Genomic DNA, 22,662 nt, shown 5'->3' on the forward strand with positions numbered 1-22,662 from the left:
TGCTAATGAGTGTGGAGAGACATAGGGTGAGGTAGGCGGTATATCTGGTAGAGTCAATGTCCGTAGAAACTGATACATCAGCCCCATGACTGTGTTCTGAGACCTTTTCAGGGTAAAAGCTAATGAGGAGACATACAGGTCAAATTCCACAAGAGCAGTCTACGGGACTTCTACTCTATTCTTGGAGGATGGGGTGGGTGAAGGCTGAATCATTTTCTACCACATAACATCTGTCTAAATACAAATATTTGTATTGCACATGTTTAGGGGAAAATGTTTAGTTGCATATTATGAATATTTCTTTTAAAAATATGTGTTTTGGTTTATTATTAGCAATTGATTTGAGATTTGCCTTTTTAGTAAGCTCTGGAAGAAATTCTTTGCTGAAAGCAGTTTTGTGCATGTTCTAAAGGACAGATATAAATCTGTGCTATACAGACCAATTAATGATTATAATTGACAAATGGATGGAAAAGATAATTTTAAAGATGTGGAAGCCTAATATACTCTGTTTTTCTTCCACTTTGTCTATCAAAACAGACTCACTCTCTTTTCTTAATTCCCTACACAGACTGTGGACAGTGGGTACTTCACTTCTTCTGGGGAAAGTCTGGTGTGTCTGTGGAAGGATGGGCTGATCAGAGTGATTTTAGGAAGTATTTGATGCATCTGTGTTCCTGAACAGAAGAAGGATGTTGGAGGAAAGAAATAATCAGATGTCTAAAGTTTTGTTTGCTCAGAGAGTCAAAAGAATGCTAGGCAGTATCCTTTGTACCTAAGACTGGGTAAACTCACGGAGGAATGGACAACCATCTCTAGATGCTGGGGAAAAAATTCAAGCTGGTCGCTCGACTGATGATGTAATGTTGTGTAGGACTGACCAGCCAGCCAATCAAGTGTGTGGGATTTCAGCACTGGGGTGGTGCGAAGGCCCAGCATGCTAGTGTGGATGCTTTGTGGTGTCTAAAAAGTACTTGTGATGGGCCTGGAGAGATGACTCAGAGGTTAAGAGCTGGCTGCTCTTCCAAAGGTCCTGAGTTCAATTTCCAGCAACCACATAATGGCTCACAACCATGTATAATGGGTTGAACTTGGACCTGCTGAATACCTGAGAAAATATTGCAACAAATTAAAGAAAAGAGCAGGGTGTGAAGGAGTGAGGAGGAAGTAGGGATAGAGAGCCTACCCAAAGAACAACAATGCAGGAACAAGCATAGTTTTTTGCTTTGTTTTGTTTTGTTTTGTTTGCTTTTTATTTGAGTGCAAGAAAATTAGTCATTGGTTGAATAGTAAGTAGTGAGATAACTAACTAATTTGGTGGGTAGAATTCCAGGAGGAAGATGGTGCTAAGCCACAAAAAGATAAAAGATGATGTATTTAATAGTTTAATTCCATTTTTCAAATAAATGTTTATTTTTCTTACTAAAAATAAGAAAATTTGAAAATTTATTTCCAAATCTTTACTACTTAGAACATAAAAGTCATCATTGAGGATTACTTAGACATTAGTGTAATTAATGAAATACTTAACCCTTTACATAAAAATACATAAAAAACTAAATTTGGAATCCAAAAATGAAAACAAAGCTGTACCCAGAAAAGAGATAAGGATATGTTTATTCTGCTTAAAAAAAAGATGAAAAAACAAAGAATGATGGATTTCAAGAAAAATGATAAAACAAATAATCAATAAAAAGAGGAGATAAAATGAGTAGAAAAAGAAGTTCTAGAAATGAAGAGTGAATGCTAAATGTGATTCTTAAAAGTAAAAGTTAATGTACATAAACATTAATAAATATCTCTAAGAATAGAGACATTAGAATATTGCTCAAATCATGTCATAGTATAGAAAATTAGACCAATAAAGAATATAAAAACATGAATAATTTTAAAAATGCATTTTTGAAGGAAATTACAATTTAGACCAAAAAGGTTTAAGTTTTTGCTGTTTAAGACACCTAAAATAAAAAAATGCCTAACAACAATGAAGTAAATAAAAAATAAAATTCTTAAAGAAATTTTTATTCAACAAACAGTTCTTTATATAAAAAATAGATCAACTGTGCAGTAAGACTGAGAGAAAGAGGCCAGCCATGGTGGCACACACCTTTAATCCCAGCACTTGGGAGGCAGAGGGATGTAGATCGCTGTGGGTTCAAGGCCAGCCTGGTCAACAAAGAAAATTCAGGACAGCCAAGACTACACAGAGAAACCCTGTTTCGAAAAACCAAAAAAGAAAAAAAAGATTGAGACAAAAATTAATACAATAATAATAATCCTACAGATTTCATAACACACAAAGATTTAATGTATTATATATGTAATATCAATTTGGTGGGGAAATATATGGCTTATTTAATAAAGATAGTTGATTATCATGTTAGGAGGAAATCTAGCTTGCCCTCTACTTCACATCATGGACAAAACAAATTACAGATGTTTTAACAAATTGACAGAAGTCCAACAAGTCCCAGCAATAATGAGGGGATGCAAGGACTCAGGGTTCAGGAGCCAGACAAGGCAACCATAAAGGCTGAAGGATCTGGACCCAGGGCGTGGGGTGGGGTGGGGGGAGCTGCACAAATTGTTGCATCAGCCAAGGACAATGCACGCAGCAAACCTAGATAGATCCCCTGTTCAGATCTAGCCAATGGACAGCTCATTCTCCACATTTGTGTGGAGAGCAGGGACTGCCTCTGACATGAACTCTGGTGCGCCCCACCACCCCCGCTGCCCTCCCCACTCTTTGATCATTTCTCCTTAAGGGGGAAGCCCTGCAGGCACACGGAGGAAGGGAAAGCAGGCCATCTGGATGAGACCTTATAGGCTGTCGTCATATGGTGGGGGAGGATGTCCCCTTCTGTCAGAGGTCTAGGGGAGGGGAATAGGGCAGAAGAGGGAGGAAGGTGGGAACAGGGAGATAAAAGCAAGGGGATAACAATCAGGATGTAATGTGAATAAATTATAATATATAAAAAATTGAAAAGAAAAGAAATTGACAGAAGCATTGACCTACCAAAGGCACAAGCAGTAATGGGGGACAAGAAGCATGAAAAACAAACAAACAAAAAATCCAGGGCTAGAATGCTATGTCAAGAGAATGGAAGCACTCTGTAACCCAGCAGGAAACTCAGGGGCTTGAAGATAGATCTTCTGAAACAAACAAACAAACAAACAAACAAACATATTTTGAAAAAAAAAAAAATTGAAAAGAATTTTAAAAGATCATTCAAGACAGATAGGACAGTATTAAGCACATTACAAAGTTAAAAAAAAAAAAGAAAGAAAAAAAGAAAAGAAAAGAAAAGAAAAGAGCTAAGGGAGCAAATGTCCGAAACAAAGTGTTTTTAGTTCTAACAGAAAGGAAAAACCCTAGCATAATAATATTTGGGGACTCCAGCCTCCTATTTTCATCAATGGACAGATGTTGCTGACAGAAAGTCAAGTTTGCACTCCCACCTGTGATGGAGGAGTGTTCCCCTTTCTCCACATCCTCACCACCATGTGCTGTCACTTGAGTTTTTGATCTTAGCTATTCTGACAGGTGTAAGATGGAATCTCAGAGTCATTTTGATTTGCACTTCCCTGATGGCTATGGACTTTGAACATTTCTTTAAGTATTTCTCAGCCATTCAATATTCCTCTGTTGAGAATTCTCTGTTTAGCTCTGTACCCCCCATTTTTAATTAGGTTATTTGGTTTGGTAGTGTTTAATTTAATCAACTTTCCCTCCCAGAGCTCCTCCCTTGCACAGTCGTATGAGACACCACAAGGGTTAGCTGTGGCTGCCCACACTTCTGTGTCATGACTAACCCCACCCACACCCGCAATTTTCCCTTTTCTGTCTTTTTTTCTTTTGAATCCTAACTGGAGTCTAAGCATTCCTTCCCTAATTCTCTGGTCATCCTTTCTCTACTTAAGTGCTTCCCACATGTGACTGCACAACTCAGAGTGCCTAACTTTTACAGTTTTCCTGTCTTTTTTTTTTCTTTATTAAAACTACTAAGAACCCCAAGAGTTCTGATTGCTGATTATCAATGGGACTCTCCAACAGGACTTCCCCAAATTTCCAGTAACTATTCATTTTTGCACTCTTATTGGTGGAGACAAAGAACCCTTTCTTTCACCACAAGGCGGCATCAGTACCACCTTCAATAAGATTAGGAAAGATACTCTCTATTCCATTCAGGTTACAGTATGTACACTCTCTTCTGGAAACTGAGTAGTCTTTAAATCTTAACTATTCAAAAAAAAAAAAACTGAAATGACTCAACAAATTATAAAATACTTTTAATTTCACATGGATTTTTTTCTCCTAAAATATATTTTTAGAAGCGAGTCTTCATTCCAATTTGTAAACATTTTAAGATATGTGGCTATGTAGTATAAAGTAAAAAAATCTAATAAATGTGTGCCAATTAACCCACTGGGTAACAAGAGCTTTAAAATCAAAGTGCCTGTCTCAATTAATTGTTTTCTTCTCTAAATTTTTGTTAATTTTTTTCCTTTTGTTTATTTTACTTTTTAAAATATTTTATTAATTTATTCATATTACATCTCAGTGGTTATCCCATCCCTGGTATCCTCCCATTCCTCCCTCCCTCCCATTTTCCCCTTACTCCCCTCCCCTATGACTGTGACTGAGGGGGACCTCCTCCCCCTGTATATGCTCACAGGGTATCAAGTCTCTTCTTGGTAGCCTGCTCTGGGACGGAGGGGAGGACATCCTATTGGGACTCTAGTTGAGAGAAGCATGGGAGAATGGCAAAGTTGAAGGATCCAGAGGATCCTAGAAACCTATAAGAAGAACATTATGATAGGCAGATTTGGGCCCAGGGGTCCTGCTCAAACTATGGCACCAGCCAAGGACAATACGTGCAGTAAACTTCAAACTCCTACCCAGATCTAGCCAATGGACAGGACATTCTCCATAGTTGAGTGGAGAGTGGGGTCTGACTTTCACATGAACTCTGGTGCCCCATATTTGACCACATCCTCTGGATGGGGAGACCTGGTAGCACTCAGAGAATTTTTGTTAATGTTAATGACTAACCCCAAAATGTAGTTAATTAATATATGAATGGTATTTTTTTTGATTTTGATTGACATTTTAAATATTTTACAAGTTAAACGACTGGTCTTATTTTATCTATTTTGTATTCTTGTGTTTCCTCCATTTTGTTAAACACTCTGCTGTTTTTATCTTGTGGTTTTTTTTTTTTTTTGTCTGCTATGTACTTAAAAGAAGAATAACAACAATTATTTGGGAAGTTGACATTTTTGAAGATAACAACTAACGAGCCATTTTAAATTTAATGACAAGAAAGTTGCAGAGCAAGTGGTAATAAAATGACCTTTCATTATCTGTTTGAAGTTCCAGCACAATCACTTTAAAATTAGAGCTGTGCCAGGAAACCATGGAAGTTTCTTGCAAAAGCCGTACATCTTCATATGTAATTAAGACATGATTATTGTCCTTAAAGAATTTGAATCAAAACAAGGTCATATTCACAAACATTACGCCAAAGTGGAATTTGTGATTGCTGCTGCGCAGTGTCTTCCATTTCTACCATGAAAAGCCCATACTGAATTGTGAAAACAACACTGGATCTATAATTCAAAAAACAAATCGAAGGCTGATAATGTGGTCCTTTAATTGAGTGCCTTGGGAAAGTCCCTTGCCGGGTTTGCGGCTTCTTCATGCCATTTATTAAACCGCAATGTTGTGTGAAGTTAGGACTCTCTGTCCTTTGTCCTCTTACCATTTTAATATGACACAATATCTGTTTACTGTCCAGTACTCTGGAGAATGTCACCTTGTCTAGAAGAAGGCTAGAACATGCTAAGTCCTCCCTTTGAAAAGGCCCAATGAACCAGTTGCCTATTTTAGCCACATGCTAGCATTTTGATGGATAAACATGTGTTTTCTGAGGATATAATCATGAGGTAATATTTTCTGATCAAAACTGTCAATAAAATATTTTCTGAGGGTATATATCTCATGCCATGTAAAAATTAGTATTTTTAAAGCAGAAATAAAAAGATATAAAAAAATCTGAGAAAAAATATATATGCAAGTATCAATGACTTGGAAAGACCTATATTTACAAAGCAAGCCTGAATGAAGAAGGCCAGTGATTTTCAGGGCAAGATACTGATTACACTTTGTCACAACACATGGCAAGATGGCATGTAGAATATAAACACCAGAAATTCTGTAAAATATACTCATGGGAATCACATGTACTATCCTAGAGTGCAAAATATGAAATATTAAATAATAGCACACCAAACAAGAAACCATATAAACATATCAATGTATCTTCAAAGGTCAAAAGTAGCTCTAGCCTTTGTGACTGACACCACAAAAAGGGTTTTCAAGTTATTTTTACTTTTGTTTTTTAAACAGGGTTTCACTAGGTAGCCTAACTGGTCAGAATTTTTCCATCAAAGGGAATTCTAGATTTATATAAAATAATTCTTCCCATTAATTATTTCCATACTCCATGTGAACAGCTCGATTGCTTTTTATTTTAGTTCATTAGTCATATACCAACAATATCAATGTAAAACTCTTGAACTACAAAGCCACGAATAGTCACCCAGCGACAAAAAGAGGTGCACCCTATCGATGCAAACAAAACCTTGTTTGGATCTGAAATACACTATGCTGAGTGAGAAAACCTAACCTCAAATTCTTACATGCAGCATTGTTCCTGTTAGAGATCCCGGATGAACTGGAGAAAGCTACGAGATGGAAGACAGAGCAGGGTTCACAACTTTTGGGGGCGGAAGAACAGGTGTCATTGTGAAAGGCTCATGCTGATGTAGCAGCTCTGTGTCCCATGAGCAGGGGTTACATGTGCCCACACACCTGAAAGAGACTGCAGAACTCTGCAAGCACAGTTGGTGGAAGCTCACCTTCTGCTTCTGCTTCTGCTTCTGCTACTGCCCTGTAGTTCCACAATGCACAGTTGTGAGGGGAGCCTGGTAAGATGTGCAAGAAACCCCCTTCGCATTATTTTGCAACTTTTATGAAAATTTTTTATTTTAAAGTTTGAAAGAGAATAGCAGTATTAACAAACCATCGTTGTCTTTTCATCACATGAAACTGTCTCCAATGAATGCCATCCATTTTAAGGAAGATTTTTAATTTAACTTTATTTTTTTGTACTTCTGTCACTTATCAAAGATGCCAAATAAAGATACCACACTTATTAATTGGAAGTCTTATAGTTTTCTTTCATAAAAGCCTTCACTGTTCAATAACGTCCCATATAAATTATATTCTTGTAACAAATAAAAAATTAAAAATGCAAAAGGAAAGACATAAAATGCATAGCTGTTTCCAACAAATGCACTAGTTAGCATGGTGTGAGGAAGTGTGGGAACAGGAAGGAAGGAAAGGCCACGGTTGTATTATGACTTCTGTAAGACTTCCTGCTTAGCCATAAATGTCTCTGTGTCAGGAAGGGACCAATAGAACATTTCTTTTAATGCCTCTATACAGACTGAAGGTGTGGGATGATGAATGTGATAACAGATTTTCTATAGATGACGTAATAGAGCAGCATCCGTCCTGGATGAGAAAACCTGTGCTCTGCTTCTGTCCGTGTGATGTGCTAGCTGGGAAATTCAGCTGGACATATCATGTAGAAATCCTTCAGAGTGGATGGAGGGCATTAGGGCATAAACAAACAAACAAAACATAACTTGTGCGTTAGAGTTAGTAATTCCATTTCTGTGGAAATCGTTAATGAAAATACATGAGTGGACCAAGAAAATAACACACACACACACATACATACACATATACATACACACACACATACACACACACACACACACACACACACACACACACACACACACACACACGAGTTCAAATCAGCCATAAAGAATGAAATCATGCTTTTTTTTTCTCCCTCCCTCGCCATCTTGGTGGCTGATCTTGGTTGGCGATTTTCCCGGACCTAAGAAGGAAGATGGTGGCTGCAAAGAAGACAAAAAAGTCTCTGGAGTTGAAAGCTCTAGGCTCCATCTTGTCATGAAAACTGGAAAGTACGTCCTGGGATACAAACAGACTCTGCAGATGATCAGACCAAGCAAAGCAAAATTGGTTAGCCTCACCAACTACTGCCCAGCTGTGAGGAAATCTGAAATAGAATACTCTGCCATGTTGGCTAAAACTGATGTCCATCACTACGGTGGCAATAATATTGAATTGGGCATGGCATGTGGAAAACACTAGAGTACACACACTGGGTATCATTGACCCAGGGGATTCTGATATTATTAGAAGCATGCTAGGACAGAATAGTGAAAAGTAAACCAGGAAGGTTTTCCTTTAATAAAACTTTGCCAGAGCTCCTTTTGAAAAACATTGTGTCTATATGGGTTGTTTTCTTATGTTTGGTTCTCTTACACTTGAAAGTAGGATTAAAGTCCTTGAAACCATGTTAAGAGAGAGAGAGAGAGAGAGAGAGAGAGAGAGAGAGAGAGAGAGAGAGAGAATGGAATCATGCCATTTGTAGAAAATTGGATGTAATTGGACAGTGTCATACTAAGTGAAATAAGTCAGACTCCAAAAAGCAAATATGTTTTTTTGTAACTTGTGAATCCTAGAGATATTGTGTAGTTGCATAAAATCATATCTGTATGTAGGACATGCAAGGAGAGATGAGATAAAAGGGGGGAATAAACAGGAATAACGGGAAGGGGAAAGGAGAAAGAATTGAGTGGGAATGAATATGATCGAAGTGATGTTCAAATATGACAAATAGTGTAGAAAGGCCTCTGTGAAGCCCATTACTGTGCACAGCATGTATGCTGTTTTAATATTAAGAGTACATTAGGAACAAGCACGAAGCGTCGTGTATCTGAGGAGTTCAAATGGTGCACGGACTCAGCATCTGCAGCCACTGGCAAATTTGTAATTTGTAACCAGAGTTGTAATTTTGATTAAAGTGATTTGATTTTAATAGTGATAAAAACTGGTTAACAATAAATGAATGATGAAAAAGTGAACTACATTCCATGAAACCACTCTTACGGCTATAGACACCAATGAAAGGAGACACATTGGGCAGAATTTACACAAAGCCAGGCATGGTGGCATGTACCTTTAATCTGAACACTGGGTAAGCAGAGGCAGCAAGATCACTGAACTGGGAGGCCAGCTTGGTCTGCAGAGTGTGTTCTGTGCCAGCCAAGGTTCTATACTGAGACTCAGTGTTAAAAACAAAAAGTTGTGCAAATGTATCTATTTTTGCCTATCATTTCTACAAGGCATGTGTTTAGTTCATCACAGTCCATCATTGAATATTACTCTAAAAATGTAAAGGCGTGCTCGCTTCGGTAGCACATATACTAAAACTGGAACAATACAGAGAAGATTAGCATGGCCCCTGTGCAAGGATGACATGCAAATTCGTGAAGTGCTCCACATTTTTTTTTTTGGACAAATGGATTGAACTAGAAATGATCATAATGAGTGAGCTAACCCAGAAGCAGAGAGTCTTAAATGGTATATACTGACTTATAACTGGACACTAGCCCAAGGGGCATGTCTCATAAAAGTTTTCACTTACCAGGAAAGTGGGATAGAGGCGAGGACTTCCTATTGGGACTCTAGGTGAGAGAAATATAGGAGATAGGGAAATAGATAGATTCACAGGGTCCTAGAAACTTACAAGAAGAACACTATGATGGGTGGATCTGGGCCCAGGGGTTCTGCTCGATCTATGGCACCAACCAAGGACAATACGTGCAGTCATCATCAGACCCCTACCCAGATCTAGCCAAGGGACAGAACATGCTCTACAGTTAAGTGGAGACTGGGGACTGACTTTCACATGATCTCTGGTGCCCCATATTTGGCCATGTCCCCTTGATGGGGAGGCCTGATGGCACTCAGAGGAAGGATAGCAAACTAACAAGAAGAGACTTGATACCCTAGCATCATATTCAGGGGGAGGAGGTCCCCCTCAGTCACAGTCATAGGGAAGCGGAATTGGGTGAAAGTGGGAGGGAGGGAGGAATGGGAGGATGCATGGGATGAGATAGCAAATGAGATGTAATACAAATGGTTTCATTTTTCAATAAAAAATAATATAAAAATAAATAAAAATGTAAAGGTACAGCAATTCGACTAGAAAAATGTCACTCTGACATCAAAGAGAACAAAGCATTGGCATAAACAATAAGTGGGATGCTCTTATGGGCATTGCATTGAGTTAAAAAAAAATCTCAAAAGTTATGTCCTGTGCTATTTACTCCATATAAATGTATTTAAATAAAAAAAATAGGATAAGGCTTGAAACAGGAACAGTTTTCAGTAGCAAGAAAAATACATGCAGTGAGACCAAATGCAGAGATGGGGGATAGAAAGAAGACTAAGTGCTGCCGTGGCTAGAAGGGTCTGTCTTCAAAGCCAAGGAGCTACAAGGATCTCTGCCATTGAGAGGGACAGAAAACCAGAAGGACAGTGTTCTGACTAGAAGTGTCTTGCTCTGTCATTTATTCCAGCTAACTCAGCCATTCTTCCTGAATGGACAGATTGATTAGGAATTACTATATCACCAAGCATCTTTGAAACTGGGTTACATCAGGCCGTTTCATGAGGGTAGATTATGTACTCTCTGCATCACTTCTTCCCCTTTCTCACCACTTGTGTCCATTAGTCTCCTTTGATCCCTAAGATAATTTGTCTTCCACTTCGATGTCCTGTGCACATATGTAAGTGTATGTAGCTTATAAAATCTAGTTGCAAGAGGCAGAGGATCAAGGATTTGGCTGTTAGGTTGTGTCTTCTAGTAATATCCCACCAACATGATTACCCGAATGTGAGCTAAACAAAGAAGGCGTCAGCAAACAGGCTAGACTGCATGGGGGGAAGCCCACGAGCCCTCAACTGCACAGCAGGAACTATAGGAAACTGAGTAAAGCTGGGAGTGGGAGAGGTGGTGCTCCTCAGAGAGGAGCACACCAATTGGTTATACTGTGCCAAATGGTCAGCCATGAAAACGTACATGCAAATAACATTGTATAAACCCAACAGGTTGTATTTGAGAATATAAATGTACATACAAATACACGTATGCATACAGTAACAACTAATAAAAAGAGAGCCAGGAGTTTGAAGGAAAGCAGGGAGAGGCTCTTGGGAGGGCTTGGAAGGAAGGGGGGAAAAGGGAGAAATGTTATAATTAAAATACAATCTTAAGATGAGACAAAAAAAAAAAAGATCTAGTATGTATAACATGTTATGACTGTCTTTCTGAGAGTGATTTAATTCAACTAATATGAATATCTCCTATCGAATCCACTTTCCTGAAAATAATTTCATTCTTCATTCCTTTTAGGGCTGAAAAACACTCTATTGTGTATACACATCAGATTTTCTTTATTAGTTTTATTTGGTGAGGGACATAGCTGCATTCTTCCCTGAGTGAACCTTTTTTGAAGTTTGAATCCAGAGATTTCAGGTGAATATATTTCTTACTGTCTCAAGGAAATGTCCCACAGTCTGAATCAGTTTTGTAAAAATATTAATAATCAAACAGAAATGTACAGTTAATTATGGCTTGGACATAAAAGTATTTTCTAATAGTAATAACTATAATGTGATAAAATAATATTTAATCTCTTTTAAGTCACAGAGGTATACTTATTCAGAGTAATTTAATAAAAGTTAATCTAAGTATCACTTAAAGGAGAGATATGCAGTATTTCCAAAGGAAATTAGAAGGCAAAGTTGTATAAATAGTTATACAACATGTAACATGTTTTCAACAAGAAAAATAATATAAAAATAAGTTATCTAGATGGGTTGGGTCCTTGTAGAGTCATCATTTTCTGCTGTTAAATTTAAGAGGCCAAGTCACTGTCCTCTCTGTGCACAATTCAGTTTCCTTCCTACCCGTGACATGCTCAGATTTCCCTCAGGGAGCTATGTCCTCTTTCATCCTTTTCCCCAGAGTCTGACCTTGTACTCCTGGCTTCTGGGGTGGGGGTGAACATGCCACGGGCTGACCAATCAGGAAGACCCAATCATGCTCACTTGCAGGTCTTTGTTTTCTCTGTTGGAAAAGACGTTTCTCTCTTCTTGGCGTTGCTAAACTGTAGTTCAAAGAGAACGAAGGGCTGTAATTTGATGGAGAGTGTCAAGCGGCCTTGACTTGTTGCTATGATGTGATCGGCAATGTTATGAAAACCTGACTTGCCGGGAACTGCCTTATTTCTACAAAGACAATGAAGCTTTGATCACGAAACTGATGTAGAAGCGTAAATAAAAGACTGACATTGTGGGCGATTCTAAAACTCTTTTTCAAATTAATTAATTTTTTTTTTTTTTTTTTTTTTTTTTTTTTTTTTTTACAATTTCCTAAGATATTTAATGGGCTGTGATTGCATTTGCCATTGGCTACTCTTTTTGGGAGCAGATAAATGAGAACTTGTCGCAAGTACTGCCATTTTGACTTCAGACTCCGTTTTACGTAAGCAGACCAACTCCCTCCCTAAGGCACAGTAGTCATCCAAAACACAATCCCTGTTCCTAACAACAGGAAGAACAAGTGAATTTGGCTGGGCAAAACCATTTACACTCAATGTCACTTGGCACTGATTGAACACTTTGAAAAGTCCCTAAGCCCAGAGTTAACATTGGTAAAAATTATGATTGTAACTTGACTCCGATACTTGTAGTTTTTATGCATACAAACCCCACTTCAGCCCTTGCTGGGGCTGCCTGAGGAAACAAGGCCCCTGAGTCAAGTCCTTGTCAAGTGGCCCCAATCCATCAGTAACTATGTTTACGTGGTGAGAATAATAAAAAATGTTGTTGCTTCATGAGCCCACTGGTGTTTTCTCTCCCCTTCCTCCTGGAGCACCACCGCCTGGGTGTAACACCCTCCCCTACCCTCTCCCTTGGCCTCTGAAGCTTTTCTTCTTCCTAGCAACAGACTCTTGTGCAGTGCAGTTGCTAAAGTCAAATCCCTTTTCTTCTTTCTTAAAACAAGATAATTTGATTGGTTGGAATTTATAACTAAAATTCTATTGGTATTTCATACCATAGGAAGTGAATATCCAATTATGAATTACTAAAACTTATAACCTGTGCTAAGGAACCCATGCCATGCTCAATTCTTTAGAAATATAATAAACCTGAAAAAGGGTTTTGTGTTACAAAATAAATGTAGCCACACATTCCACTGATTTAGTATGACTTTCTCCTAGTAAAAATTCTTTCATTGTAGTGATTCTGCATTAAAAATGTAAATGTAAAATATAAGATGGGCATGGTGATGCAGGCCTTTAATCCCAGCCCTTGGGTGTTGCCTAGTCACTGCCAACTCCAGAGGCAGGGAAAACCTTCCCCAGCAGTGGGCTCTCTTTGTAAATGTTGTAAACCCTCAAGACAGGAAAATGACCAGGTCTCTAACTTGAGGAGTTTCAGTGGCCAGCCCTCTCCAATACTTTGCTAATGGCCATAATGGTAGTTTTCTAAAAGCTGTAACAGCTGTTCCCAGGCCCTAGATAGGAGAGTGGCTAGGCCCCGCCCTACAAGAAAAAACTTCCTCCAATCCCTGAACAATCCACCAATCTCTGAGTTCCTCCAGGCTCAGGACTTGAAGTCCTACTAATACTTATCCTGGAAATCTTACCCCTTCAAGAAAACCTATGTAAAGCCTGTGTTTGCTCAGTTCCCTGTTGTTTCTCATCCTGGCAGAGGCAGCCATCTTCCTGTGTTTTTACCATCCTAATAAATCTCTTGTGTGAGGTTTGTTGTATGGTGTGACTTTGCGCGATATTCCTTGGCCTCGACTGCCAGGACACCTTTCTCTTCAGAGCTACAACACTTACATTGGGTGGCAGAGGCAGGTGGATCTCCGTGAGCTTCAGGCAGCCTAGTGTATGTTGTGAGGTGTAGGACAGCCAGGGCTATGTAGAGAGACATTGTATCTAAACACTTAACCAATTAACAAACAACACACTCTTAAAAATTAGCATCATTAACATATGAATACAGAATTGGAGACAGGAATAGGTAGATACTAAAGTACAAAAAGAATAAACGAACCCCAGGGGCTTTGTTTTATTCTTTTTTTTTTTTTTTTTTTAAATAGACACCTATTTGAGGCCCTTTGCCTTTCAGCTGTAGAAGGTATAGGGTAGAACTGATCCACATATTGAATTGGTTTTTCTCAGAGATGTATCCAGGAGATCAGAGGATTGCTTCTGTACAGCTGTTGTTTTCTTTGGAATGGGGCATCACTAAGAGAACTTGGAGTTATAATTTGATAGGAGATGTTGGCAGTCCTAAATACCAGTCCTTGATAAGTTGCAAAGTAATTAAATTTAAAATGTTAAAGGATTCCATATGTTCACTTTAAACACTTTTGCCTCTATTCTATTCTTTTACTTCTATTACTTACAACAACTGACAGGGATATATATATATATGAACCTCTTGTAGAAAATAAATCACTTTCTAAATAATTGATATTGAGTCAAAGTGCAGAAAAATAAAATCTTTTGGGAGATCATTATTCACCAGGATCCATTATTATTTAACTCTTAAAGCAAAATGCAAAAACAAAAATCCCATCCACAAATAAAATATAACTACAATTTCAATGAGTGAAATCTAATCTGCAACAGGGATTCTGATTACTTAGTGTTTATTTCCAATATTATTTCTTTGTTAGCAAAGCTATTGACCTCTCTATCCAAGCTGTGAATTGGCTGCCCAGAATCACAACTACCCGCCAAAGAAGCTGAACTTGAATATTAAAAAACCTTGCAAAGTGGTCAGTATATCCTTTGCAGGGAATGCATGTGGCAGAATATTTTCTTTCTTTCTTTTTTTTTTTTTTCAGAATATTTTCTAGAGTGATAGGGATATTGGATACCACTTTTACTGATGGAAGAGTCCTGGAAAGCAATTTCTAGGAATATCATAGGTTCTAAGAAGTTTCTGTATATATTTGGTGTAGCCTTAGTGCTTCGATTATAAAATTATCAAGCCAGGATCCTTTGTCCAGTCAACAGAACAACCAATACGAGGCTTTGAAAGTGCCTTGAATATCGCCTCTATTTTTGCAAGGTGCAGATCAGGAGTGCGCAGGCTAGCTAGTGAGCGCTCTGGCAAAGACCTAACTCTGAAGAAGCCACAATGACTGTGTCTGATATGGCTCTTTTTATGATAGGAATAGCAATGCCTGACTCACTCCTGGAAGGATGAGCACTGATAATTCCTACGTTTGTAAGGTCTTCTGGGATTTGAAGTCTTTGTTAGAATATTTATTTTTAATTGGCATATATTCATTGTGCATGGTAGTAGGTTTCATAACAATGTTTATAGACAACTACATAATACACCTTGACTATGTTTCTCTCTGTGCCCCTCCCGCTATCCCCTTTCTTCCTTTCCTCTATTTAGTCTTGCTTGTTCCCATTTCACTTTGCTTTCAGGTCATGCATACATAAACGGTTTTATGTATCACCATCAAGTCTACAGACAGTGAAAATATTTGTCTTGCGGGGCCTGATTTGCTTTGCTTATTCTGATATGCATCCGTCCAACTGGAAGCTGTTTGAAGGAGATATTCCTAGCTCCTGTGTTTAATTGTGTAAACAGGGGCTCATACCCCAGTACGAAGGCATTCATACTCCAGTACGTCATGGCCAAGGCTGGATTCACAGGATGCATCACTGGTGCAATCAAACTCAAAGAAGGCCTAGAGCTTGGATTTATTGCTCTGCAGTTGCTGCCCTGAGATTCTTGGCTATTTTGTCTTTGAATTTGTATTACTAAGGAAGCTTGAACCAGGGACCTGGGGCTTTAGTCTCTTTTCAGTGCTACTTAAACCTTCCAGGCTACTTCCCTCTCCCTCCCTTCTTCGTTACTGCTGCCCTCTGCTGGTGACTATAATCTGGTATGTAAGTGAACATGTACGTATATAGCCACACAGGACATCTTACAGTGCTGCTGGTTATATAGTAATGTATATAGGAAGTCACATTTTGTAGAGGAATCCCAACCTGAGTTTTAAATTCAAATACAGCTGTCCCTTGGAATGTTGAGGGGGGTGAGTTCTAATACTCCCAAAGATACCAAAATTCCCGGATGTCCCAGCCTTTTAGTAGATGGAATTATATATGTCTATGACCTACACATATTCTCCTATGCATTAAACAGCTTTAGACTACGTATAATGCTTCATAAAATATAAATGCTTTGTAAATATTTGTTATACAGTATTGTCTAAAGAATGTCAGGAAGAATCTGTATATATTTACTACAGATGCATTTTGTTTGTTTGTTTTTGAGACAAATTCTCATGATTTTCTCAGGCGATCCTGGAACTCATTATGTAGACCAGGATGTCCTTGAAATGACAGAGATCCACCTGCCTCTGTGTCACGAGTGCTGGAATTAAAGGTGTGGGCCACCATGCCTAGCTACAGATAAAATTTTCAAGGAATATTTTCAGTCTACAGACACAAAACCTATGGATGCAGAATCTAGACCATAGATTGCACTTGTTTGAGAATTATAGCTACTGAAATAAACAAGGAAGGTGGCTAGCAGGTACTCTGCAACATTTAGCATATTAATTTAAAGCAGTTTCTTGGCATATATAAAACAAGATAACACTCCCAAGTAAAACAGCCAATCTGTAAAGTTAGAAGACAGAATAAAATAATTTTCCTTCTTCAATCATAATCATTAAACACGTAAATATCAATTCTAAACTTATTCAGTGAAATGAAAAATATGGTTTGTTCAGAGTAAAAATTAAGTCCATGTCCACGTGTCAATTAAATGAAAATTCAAAGAGGATTCTATTTAAAAGTGCTTTATAATAAGTAGGAGTCACTCGAGTTGCTTTTTAAAATCCCATTTTCCTGGATCCAGGGCTGTAATTCAGAAGGCTGGGAACAAGGCTAAGAATTCTGGTTTTTGGAGCATAGATTAGGCTATTTTGCTCTGGCAGGCTCAGGGACAGCACTTGTAAAATCGCTTCACGAAGAAAACAGTTAAAGATTTAATCTTTCTAGTTTCAGTTCGGGGAGCAGTCTATGCAGTTAAGGGAGGCAGGAGCCCCCAGCCTATCCTCCTTTACTGAAAATAACCTGCAAAGGAAGCAAAGGAAGCTAGCAGCAACGGTAGTGAAATTGCAGGCAGACCTGGGCCAGAAAGGAAGATTGCAGACGAAGACAAATGGGTCCCCTTTTCAGCTTAAGAATTCTAAACAAGGGGCCCAAATCCACGTATCTGATAGCTCCTGGACAGCTGGAGAGGCTTCAGCTGCTGGGATCTCCCAGAGAAAAGAAGCTCTGAATAAGGAAATGGTGTCCAGACACTGAGTCCAGTCAGTTTGAAGATAACAAAGCGCTGAAGAAATATTTGCTCTGTTCACCCAGGATTCAGAGGATTATTTGTTTCTGAAGCTCTATTAGCATATATTGATTATAAATAATGGGCTTCGTTATGATATTTTTGTATATGTATATAAAAGTATCCTATTAACCTCTCTGGTACCCTCATTTTTGGGTCGGTGTCACGTGTCTTCTTCTATTATTCTATATCGTCTCCGCTACCACCAATCATGATCTTTTTTGTTTCATTTTCGTTTTTTTGAGACAGGATCTCTCATTGAGCCTGGTGCTCACTGATTGGCTAGACTGGCTGGGTAGTGAGCTCACCTCCATCCCCTGGACTCTCCTTTTCCTGCTCCCTTGTCCTGGGTTTACAGCCATATGCTGCCACACTATGTAAAATCGGTGTTTTATGTCAGAGCCTGGCCTCCCAGCATAGGCCTGCATACATATAGAACAAACATTTTAGCTACTGAGCTACACCCCCCCCCAACCCTCAAAGCTATCATTTAAGTAGCAGTATTCTATTAATATGGTTTCTTCATACTGTCGATTGCAAAGCAAGGCTGACAGAGATGCAGCTCGATTCTCAGGAAGAGGCGATGCTCTCTTGCCATTGTTATGGATTCAATCATGGAACATGCAATACGCCTTGTATTTCATTCTGTCTTAGAGTGACTAGGACTATGGTAAAAACTCAAGGGAAGATTTACTTGTAGATGAGTCATGTCTTTGGCTTTTGGTGGCACACTTTCAGCTACTTGCTACTTAGTGTTTACTTCACTGGTGATCATTAAGGGAAGAGTTACCATAAGTGCAAATGACAGAAAAAAGCTCAAATGAATTCTCCACTCTAAGGAAAGTTAAGAAGGTCATTCAGAACAAACGTTTAATATGCTTCTAAAGTACAATTTTAGATTATCTGTAGATCCTAATTTTCTATCCTCCATTGTTATAGATAATTAAGTGATGTATTTATCTATAATCTGAATTTGTGAGAAAATTCATCTTTTAAAGCAATGGAAAGAAGCTAAAAATACTCTTATCTTCCCCCAGGGCACTATAGTAATACATTTTTATGCTTAGCTAATAGAACCTGAATGACACTCCCTGCTCAGGTTGTCAGGAGGTACAAGTTCCAACTTTGTCAGTTTTTTTTTTTTTTAAACAAGGTTAGGGTTTGAAAAGTCATGTATAAGACACAGAGTGAGAAGACATATTTCATACCACCAGATTATTGAGAGAAAGACGTAAGAGATGAGGCTGTTCTGATGATGTGAATAATAAGGAAAGAAATCAGTTAGTTGCATTCCTTTTCCCAGAAAGAACCATAGGAAACCCTAACTCACCACAGAAGCCAACTACTTAGGCTCTGCCTGCTGTGCTGTCTCCCGGCCTTATCTCAGAGTGGTGGGTCCTGTGCAGGCTACAGTGGCTCAAAGTGAATCCATGCTGCCCTTTTGCCTGGTTTTACCAAAGTTAAATACCACATATCAGCTGGATGCCGAATACATTTAGATTGCTCAGGTTTTTCCAAGTGGGAAGTCTTTCTCAGGACCATCATGCTGGACGTATTTACTTTTATTTATTTATTTAATTTGGTCACCAACTGGAGACACAAAAGAACACATTGGGAAGAAATTGTAAGGTTTATTTTGAAAATTGTTCATCCTATGATTGATTGCTTTTCAGTTTATTTATTCAACAAACTTGCAAAATATGATTAATTCTGCTAAGATCTTTCATTCTACAAGGGCTTTGAAATTTCTCAATTACAGAGTGCTATTTTCATGCAAATAAGAGTATGTGTACTCAAGTATTCCTCCTGGTTTTTAAGTCTTGGTGTTCAGGAATATGTGAGAACGGTGCTTTGCATAAAAATCAAGTTTGTTTATGATACAGAATACAAAGCAATAACAGTGTGACAAAGACAACTCAGATGAGAACGTGACTGTCTAGGAAAAGAAAAATAGTTAAGGGCAAAAAGGATAAAGATGACCCCACCCATGATTTATTACTTACTACGGACCTTCAAACACACTCTTAACCATTCAGGAAATTTATGTGGCAGAGACTCAGGCAGATGCATGAAGACATATTCAGTATGCACTGGTTAACACTAAGACAGGAAACACAAACTTCCAGAGAGCATGGCAAGTTTTGCAGTTTCTGAAGAGGGATTCTTTTAGAAAAATTGAAAGTTTACTGAAATTGCAGGCAGGAAAAGGTATTCTAATAAAAGAAATTGGCCATTGGGAACTTTATGAGAAGACCAAGTAAGCATATAGGAGAAAAGATGGGGAAAGCTAAGTAAGAAACACATCTTTAGTTTTACTTATTACTTATGACCCAAGGGGAGTTGTTCAATATAAATGCCATGATGGAAAGCAGATTACTGTATTGGAGAATTAGGATCCGGAGATGAGTGGAGACAAACAGATACCATAAGACACAGCATAAAGACTCATCAACAGTACAAGGCTTCCTTGTACTGTTTGAGAAATACGGAAATCCCTGGTCCCCACATAATGGTAGTGCCAGAGGGCTAGGAGAGCATGCAGGGTTCAGAGTTGCATTTGCTGCTGCCCAGAAGTGGTAAGAGACTCTAAGAAGGACACTGTGTTCTTTTGCGCATCCAAACAGGTCAGCTAGCACCTCCTAGGCATATGACCCTCATTAGTCCTCACAACCACTCTATGTCATCTGAATTATTACCTCAAAGTCAAATGTGATTTATGTGTAGTTCTAGAAAGGTGAATCCCCAGGGTCGTGCCACTAGAACAAACCAAGGAGAAACCCAAACCTCTGCCTGCCTGTCATCATCAGCTAATTCTCTTTTGCTTGTATCACCGACCACAAGTAGTTCTCCCATGGCCCAGTACACATCATCAAGATGACCATGTCCAGTTCCCAGTAGCTTTCAGAGAGAAGACTTTGGGACCTGTCTCTGGGCTGACCCCTCTTTGGTTTTACATCAGAGGAAAATGCATTCAGAAGCTAAGACTATGTACCTCTTTGAGGCTAAATGTCCTCAACCTGAACATGAAGCTATGATGCTAAAACAAGGAGATTGGATGCCAGGGACACTTTGTATGCAGAACTGAGAGGATGCAGTGACTCATTTGATATATGACATGAAGCAAAGCAGGCATTAAGGAGTGACTCTTCTGGCATGAAAGAATGGATGCAAGGAGGAGCTGTCAACAGCATAGAAAATATGAGAGGAGGAGCAACTGTCATGAGAATAAATCTCGCCTAGAAATAATGAGATGCGTTTTAGTAATCATTAGATGCAGTAGCAAGAAACCAAAATATTACTATAGCGCATTTTTTTTTTTTTGTCATTAACTTATTGTAGGACCAACTAACACAGCGGGCTACAAATTCATGACTGGTCAAGCCAGATTGTTTCTGAGAACTATAATTTAAAATCATTTAAATATTTCAAACAGTACTTTTGAGTTGTGAAAGAGATTCCACTTTTCTGCTGGGAGATGTAAATTACACCGGAGAGTTCATTTATTATGTCCAAGTGTCAAATAGTTGTTTGGGCAAACAGGAAGCAATTCAGAAGGATAGTGGATCTAGTACGGTGACAGATTTTCACCTTCTCTTGCCATGACACAATTTGAAATAATTTGAGGTGTTGATACTTATACTGCTCACTATTATCAATCTGAACACCATTGTTTCACTGTTGGTGGAAACAACAAAAAAAATATCTCCAAGCGTTAGATTTCAGAAGGGTGATTAGAGTGGATAGCTCAAAACGGAAGCAAAGGCACTGCCTTGCTTTGCTGACCAATGCACTTGCTTCTACAGCTAACTTTCGGTGACAACAGGCAGACTAACTTATTTAAATCAATATAACAGGCCATTTGTAGCAAAAACAACAACAACAACAACAACAAAAACAGTGGCAAACAGTGTATTTTACAAACATGGAATCTATTTGCTAAAACACCTGCATACACCTCCTCAGCTAGCCCACTGATGGCCACGCACAGTTGCAAGCCTGAGTCCCCACAGGTTCCAGGCCTGTTTCTGTTTGAGGAATTTTGTTAAAGCTAAACATTCACTCATTTACCACTTTTACTGAGTTTTTCATTGTATATTTACACTTATCTAGGCATGGATCTGAAAAGAGAACCCAAAACAATTCTTTACCAGCAAGAGAGTGAGAATAGATTAAAAAACAAATGTGATTTGTTAGAGGGTTGTGTTCTACAAGGGAACATATGTATGTTTTGTGAGATAAAGTTGAAATAGGGGCCAGAGGTCCAAGTAGATACTTTATAAAGGTGATGGGCAATGTATATTGATGCAACACCACTGGGCCTTGCTGATGGGCTGAAGGTTCAGGAAGCAGAGAAACAAGTGGCAAAAATTGTGCTTATTTTTGAGCAATAAAGAGTTGAGATGGAAGATGGAGAAGTTGATTTGGTACATATTTATTTGGATGTATTGATTAGACATACAAAAGGAGCTGCCTATATGTTTTAATATATAAGTCCAGACGTTTTGACAGATTGAGGGATGGAGGTATAAATCTCATGGATAGCTCCATTTTTATTTTTATTTTATAACCATTAGTCCAATTAGGAAAACTTCAGTGTGGAGAATGAAGTGAGAGAGTGGAAAATGAACTCAAGTGTCCAACATGCAGAGGTCTTTGGACATGACGTAAGATGAGAGACTGACTACACAGGACCTTCTAGAATCAGGAACATCATGTCTGCCACAATGAGGAGCAACACAGTATGAAAAGGAAAATATATATAAACTATCTCAAGGAGAATGCTGCCCACTGGGCTTTTCCAAATTTGTTATCTAGAACTGTGATGGTGGAAACTGTTGAAGATATTTGTCACAGACAGCACAATATGACCATCCACTTGAGTAGACATCATTTAAGTGTAATGTGAGTTTACATAATATGGCATGTATTAAAATATGTACAGGACAGCATGATTACTCTAAGGTTGCACTAATTTTTAAATTAATTTTTGTTATTTGACAATTTCATACGTGTATATAGTGTATTATGATTACTTTCTACTTGGCCCACTCTTATCTCCCACCCTTCTCTATAACCCACCCTCTCCCTCTTGCTAGCAGATGCTTTCTGAGATTCGTGACTTTGCTTTTGTTTTGTGACATATTTGCTTTAACCAGGGCCATCTGTGGCCCTTGGATTCGAATGAACTATTTTTTTTCTCTTTAATTAGTTTATTTACTTACTTTACATCCTGATTGCAGCCCTCTCCCTCCTCTCCT

At 38.5% G+C, this 22,662-nt stretch overlaps 1 protein-coding gene, 1 non-coding gene and 1 pseudogene across 2 annotated transcripts in view; 2 read left to right on the forward strand and 1 right to left on the reverse strand.

The window, feature by feature from the left end:
* The window catches only part of Htr1f (5-hydroxytryptamine receptor 1F), a 123,110-nt gene that overhangs the window by 72,465 nt on the left and 27,983 nt on the right, over window positions 1–22,662 (reverse strand). The gene's annotated exons all lie outside the window — the stretch shown is intronic.
* On the forward strand, window positions 7,986–8,330 carry LOC127192802 (60S ribosomal protein L30-like; annotated as a pseudogene).
* On the forward strand, window positions 9,346–9,452 carry LOC127193507 (U6 spliceosomal RNA). The gene has a single exon (XR_007831148.1). It is a non-coding gene; the product is annotated as a U6 spliceosomal RNA (small nuclear RNA).

This window comes from Acomys russatus, chromosome 8 (genome assembly GCF_903995435.1).
Source record: "Acomys russatus chromosome 8, mAcoRus1.1, whole genome shotgun sequence".
Taxonomy (NCBI): Eukaryota; Metazoa; Chordata; class Mammalia; order Rodentia; family Muridae; genus Acomys; species Acomys russatus.